Raw genomic sequence first — 6,737 nt, forward strand, 5'->3', positions numbered from 1 at the left:
CCGTGGTCCACTGCCAAAGGTCTTTCACAAACGGTGCCGTTGCGCTTTCCTCCTCCAGTAGTGACACTTTGTGCGGACACCTCGTTCAATGGTTGGGAGGGTCATAACCCACCCAAGAAAGTGCAAGGCTGTTGGTCTCAGAAAATTCAACAATTCCACATCAATATTCTGGAGTCCATGGCAGTCTTCTTGTCTCTCAAGAAATTATACTTGAAGGAGAACATTCATATCCGTCTAGACCTCGACAACAGGGTGATAGTCCATAATGATAGCTGTCTTTACGTTGGCTCAGAAGAAAGGTTGGCACTTTTCAACATCCCACCTTCAGGGAAATCAACTCCCTGGCTTTCAAGTGGATCTGTTTGCGACGTCTCAACAGGATACTTCCCTGCTAGGTAGCACCGAAAGTCGATCAAGCAGTAGTAGGCATGGACGCGATGCCCCTGGATGGGAATCATTGGACTTCGATTTACCTATTTCCACTGTTCAACCTCCTCATGAAGGCTTTGGACAGGCTTCGATCTTTCAAGGGACGGCAGATCTGGTGTCTTCTCTGTAGCCAAAGAGCAACTGGTTTTCCATCGTCACGGATTTGAACCCCAAGTTGGTGCCGTGACCAACCCGATTCTGTCCCAGGAGGAACAGCAGGAGATTATTTACACTTTATCATGGAGATCGAACAACCCTCATCTCAAGATTTTTTCGCCCTAGGCCTGGGAAAGAAGTTCCAAATTCAACGTGATAAGTGGGTATTTGCGGAAACTATGAGTCGTCTATCACCATGACTCAGTATGAAACATCATGGACGAAATGGGTCAAATATGTCAAAGGGAAAAACCAGGGTCCATTACTAGGGATTTCGATTAGGTTTCCTGCTTGCTTTGCACGTTTAAGGTCTAGCTTCCTCCACAATTTCGTCGTACAATTCTGCCCTCACTAGACCTATGCTATACGCCTTTGATGTCGATTTTAACTTGGATCTCTTCAACAAAATTCCGGAAGTTTGTGCAAGGTTGCTGCTCTTGGCGCCACCGAAGCCTATCTCTTGGTCTTTAGACAAAGTTTGGCAATTCGCTTCGGACATAGACAATCAAAAGGCTTCTATTCATGATCTCAATCAGAGAGACATCTTTTTAATTGCAATGGCTTCCGGTGCTCAGGTTAGTGACATTGTGACGCTTTAAAGAGACGATGACCACATTCCATTTGTGGATAATGGTGAGGTTAATTTATACCCTGATCCCACTTTTTCTGGCAAAGAATTAACTTCCCTTTAAATGCTGGGGTCTCTGGAAAATAGTTCCCTGCCAGGTGATCCTTCCCTGTGTCCAGTACACTGTTCAAAAGTGTATTTACTAGGAACAGTGCAGTTTAAGAGTGGTCATTTGTTTAAAAAAGATACAGTGGGGTCTGATTTGTCTCTGAAACATTTAAGAGCTAAAATTACTTACTTTATATGAAGAGCGGACCCGGCTAGTATGACATCGGGTCCCAACCCTAGGGACGTGGCTTACTCCTTGAACTTTTTCCAGTATATGTCCTTTGAGGGACTGCAGGCATATACTAGTTGGAAGTCCACTTGGGTTTTCTTCGGGCATTATCTGAAGCAATTGGAGGAGATAAACCATTTTGTGGTGGCTGTGGGAAGTGTTATCAACCCGCTGCAACGACGTAGCCCACAATGCGTCCTGGGGCACTCCTTCAGCTTGTTATTAGCAATGAGTAAACAGTTGGTCTTTGCTTCAAGGAAAAAAGGAAAAAATGCATTTCATTGTTTCCTTTTCAGGTTCACCTGTCTTTCAGACGCTATGGGTGTTCCTTCAGTGCTACAGCCTAACTCTCGAAATGGTAGTTAAGCTATATCTCATTTGGTTTGGGTGATTACCCCTTTTTGTTCAGGCATGATCATGTGTCTATTGATCAGGTTTATCTTGTCATAAGTTCCCTATGGTTCCTTATGTCATGTATTTGTCCTCTAATGTTACCTTATGTCTGGGTATGGACGGGATGTATTTACTTTGTACAAAAATTTTCCATATGCGGTTAATGATGGTTGCTCATTAACCTTGGCACTGATTCTTGTGAGTAAAAGGCTGTGAATTGTTACATGCCTTTTAATTTTACACCCTACTATTATAATCATAATTAATGTAGCAGCATTAACTTTAGTGTGCCGCCTTATTATTATCCTTCCTAAACATATTTGGATTTAAGTCTCCTGGCGGGTTTTGGTTCCATACGCCTCACCTATGATGCCTCCTTTAGTTTCGGGTTCCTTAGGGTTCCCGACACTAGACTCGGGTAAATTTCCCATTGCGGAGGGCGGTCCTTTGGTCCTTATTGCCTCCTTGTCGGACCATCATGCTTGTCAATACTGCCTCCAAACTGTTCTGGGATATATAATTGAGATACCTATGCTTTGACGGAGTAATCCTGAAAGTGCATTTCGGTATTAGGAACTCTCTCTTTGAGGCTTCCTACCGAGGCATAGGTAATTCTCTGGTACACTTCCATGGCTTGAGCCCAAAAAACGTATTTTAACGTAGGAAAAATCTATTTTTGGATGAGATAGCCATGTCGTCCTGATGGCCCACCTGTTATATTGTCCCTCCGAGATGCCTCATCGGATGCCTCTTCTCACGGTAGTTACACTGCTATGTGAAATGAGTCCATCAGAGATGAACACTACTGTGAAGGGAGATGATATGTAACGGCTCCTCACTTATCCTCCTCCTTAGATTCCTAGACTGAGTTAAGTTTGTTTGGAGTGCAGATACCTATGGTTAGCTACGGATAAGTTACTGATTATACACGATATCTTAGGATAGTCATTCCGGGGGTTAGAACCCCGTGATACCTGACGGTAATTCTCTTGTAATATCACTCGCAGAATGATAATACAGTAGGAAGCTGCCGGAAGGAACTTCCATCAGGACAACATGGCTATCTCACCCAAAAATAGATTTTTCCTACGTCAAAATCCGTTATACATATTTATTATATATACAGTATATACATATACATATATATATATATATATATATATATATATATATATATATATATATATATATATATATATATATATATATATATATATATATATATATATATATATATATATATATATATATATATATATATATATATATATATATATATATATATATATGTATATATATATATATATATATATATATATATATATATATACACATATCTACTGTATAAATATTGTGTATATATATATATATATATATATATATATATATATATATATATATATATATATATATATATATATATATACCAAGGTACTTCCCCCAATTTTGGGGGGTAGCCAACATCAACAATGAAACAAAACAAAAAAAGGGACCTCTACTCTCTACGTTCCTCCAGCCTAACAAGGGACTCAACCGAGTTCAGCTGGTACTGCTAGGGTGCCACAGCCCACCCTCCCACATTATCCACCACAGATGAAGCTTCATATTGCTGAATCCCCTACTGCTGCTACCTCCGTGGTCATCTAAGGCATCGGAGGTAGCAGCAGGGCCTACCGGAACTGCGTCACAATCGCTCGCCATTCATTCCTATTTATAGCACGCTCTCTTGCCTCTCTCACATCTATCCTCCTATCACCCAGAGCTTTCTTCACTCCATCCATCCACCCAAACCTTGGCCTTCCTCTTGTACTTCTCCTATCAACTCTTGCATTCATCACCTTCTTTAGCAGACAGCCATTTTCCATTCTCTCAACATGGCCAAACCACCTCAACACATTCATATCCACTCTAGCTGCTAACTCATTTCTTACACCCGTTCTCACTCTCACCACTTCGTTCCTAACCCTATCTACTCGAGATACACCATCCATACTCGTTACACACTTCATCACAAACACATTCAATTTCTGTCTCTCCGTCACTTCCATTCCCCACAACTCCGATCCATACATCACAGTTGGTAAAATCACTTTCTCATATAGAACTCTTTTTACATTCAAGCCCAACCATCTATTTTTTACTACTCCCTTAATTGCCCCCAACACTTTGCAACCTGCATTCACTCTCTGACGTACATCTGCTTCCATTCCACCATTTGCTGCAACAACAGACCCCAAGTACTTAAACTGATCCACTTCCTCAAGTAACTCTTCATTCAACATGACATTCAACCTTGCACCACCTTCCCTTCTCGTACATCTCATTACCTTACTCTTACCAACATTAACTCTCAACTTCCTTCTCTCACACACACTTCCAAATTCTGTCACTAATCGGCCAAGCTTCTCTTCTGTGTCTGCAACCAATACAGTATCATCCGCAAACAACAACTGATTTACCTCCCATTCATGGTCATTTTCGTCTACCAGTTTTAATCCTCGTCCAAGCACTCGAGCATTCACCTCTCTCACCACCCCATCAACATACAAGTTAAACAACCACGGTGACATCACACATCCATGTCTCAGCCCCGCTTTCACCGGAAACCAATCACTCACTTCATTTCCTATCCTAACATATGCTTTACTACCTTTGTAGAAACTTTTCACTGCTTGCAACAACTTTCCATCAACTCCAACTACATATAACCTCATCACATTCCACATTGCTTCCCTATCAACTCTATCATACGCTTTCTCCAGATCCATAAATGCAACATACACCTCCTTACCTTTTGCTAAATATTTCTCGCATATCTGCCTTACTGTAAAAATCTGATTCATACAACCCCTACCTCTTCTAAAACCACCCTGTATTTCTAAGATTGCATTCTCTGTTTTATCCTTGATCCCATTAATCATTACTCTACCATACACTTTTCCAACTACGCTTAACAAACTAATACCTTTTGAATTACAACACTCATGCACATCTCCCTTACCCTTACATATATATACATATTATATATAATATATAATATATATATATATATATATATATATATATATATATATATATATATATATATATATATATATCTATGTATATATATATATATATATATATATATATATATATATATCTATGTATATATATTATATATATATATATATATATATATATATATATATATATATATATATATATATATTTATATACATCTATATATATATTATATATATATCTATATATATAATATATATATATATATATATATATGTATATATAATATAAATATATATATATATAATATATATATATATATATATATATATATATATATATATATATATATATATATATATATATATATATATATATATATATATATATATATATATATATATATATATATATATATATATATATATATATATATATATATATATATACATATATATAATGTATATATATATATATATATATATATATATATATATATATATATATATGTATATATAATATATATATACAGTATATATATATATATATATATATATATATATATATATATATATATAATATATATATATATATATAGTATATATATATATATATATATATATATATATATATATATATATATATATATATATATATATATATATATATATATATATATATATATCTATATATATATATATATATATATATATATATATATATACACATACATACATACATACATGCATATATGTATGAATCTCAAGCAAGTATAAAAATAAATTTATTGTTACAATTTTGTTTATTTTTATGAACCTCCCCTTATGTTTATATTGCTGACTCCCACACTATTGTGGGTAAGGTGCAATTGAAGGGAAGAGAGGGATAATTTCAAATAGGAAAAATGCAATAAGGTTCAGGATTACAACCCGGTCTAAAGTACTAGCCTAGAATCCTTCCAGCAAGCCATTTAAAACGGGTTTTGAGTGAAGCGAAAAATCTATTTTCGGGTGAGATAGCCATATCGTCCTGATGGAAGTTCCTATAAGTAGCCTCCTAAGGGATATATGTACTACAGTGATATTCCCATAGAATTTTACCTTTAGGTCCCCAGAATTCTAACTCCTGGTGCAAATATCCTTAAACTTCCTCTCAAGGATATCGCATAATATCGGGACGTATTCTTGACACGCCACATAGCAATCTGCGCCCCGAATAGTGCTTACGCTTCGAAGGGGAAAGTGACAGAATTTGGAAGGGGAGCCATATCAAGGTTACCCTAGTTCCCATACTACTATTGAGTATCAAAACAGTGCCATATCCAAGATGGCGGACATTCCTTGTAGCATTGAGCATGGTGCTACAGATACAGTAGATTCGGGAGGGATACTGTGAAGATCTTTTCTTTAGAAAGAGGGGTGGGTCCATCAGGACGACATGGCTATCTCACCCAAAAATAGATCCGTTTTTTGGGCTCAAGACATGTCGTCCTGATGGAAGCATACCAGAGCATTAATATATCTGTGGATTTTCATCATTGCCTTAACCTTGGGACAATATTTCTATGGTCATCTGGACCATTTGAGACAAATGACGTTACCGTTATCCATCATGATCACTAATCATAAACGATGTTAGTGCTTCCTAACCCCTACAGGAAGGGTCATTCTATACGGTAGAAAAGGGGCCTCAGGGTTAGCATATATTGTATGAACAAATATAAGTATACACTCAGTATACAAACAGTCTCATGGTTTGTATATATTGCCGAACCAATATCAGTGTCCATTATATCCATTGTTTGCAAGCATACGATGATATGAAGTACAGTATACTTACATGAGTAAGTCA

Source organism: Palaemon carinicauda, chromosome 17 (genome assembly GCF_036898095.1).
Source record: "Palaemon carinicauda isolate YSFRI2023 chromosome 17, ASM3689809v2, whole genome shotgun sequence".
Taxonomy (NCBI): domain Eukaryota; kingdom Metazoa; phylum Arthropoda; class Malacostraca; order Decapoda; family Palaemonidae; genus Palaemon; species Palaemon carinicauda.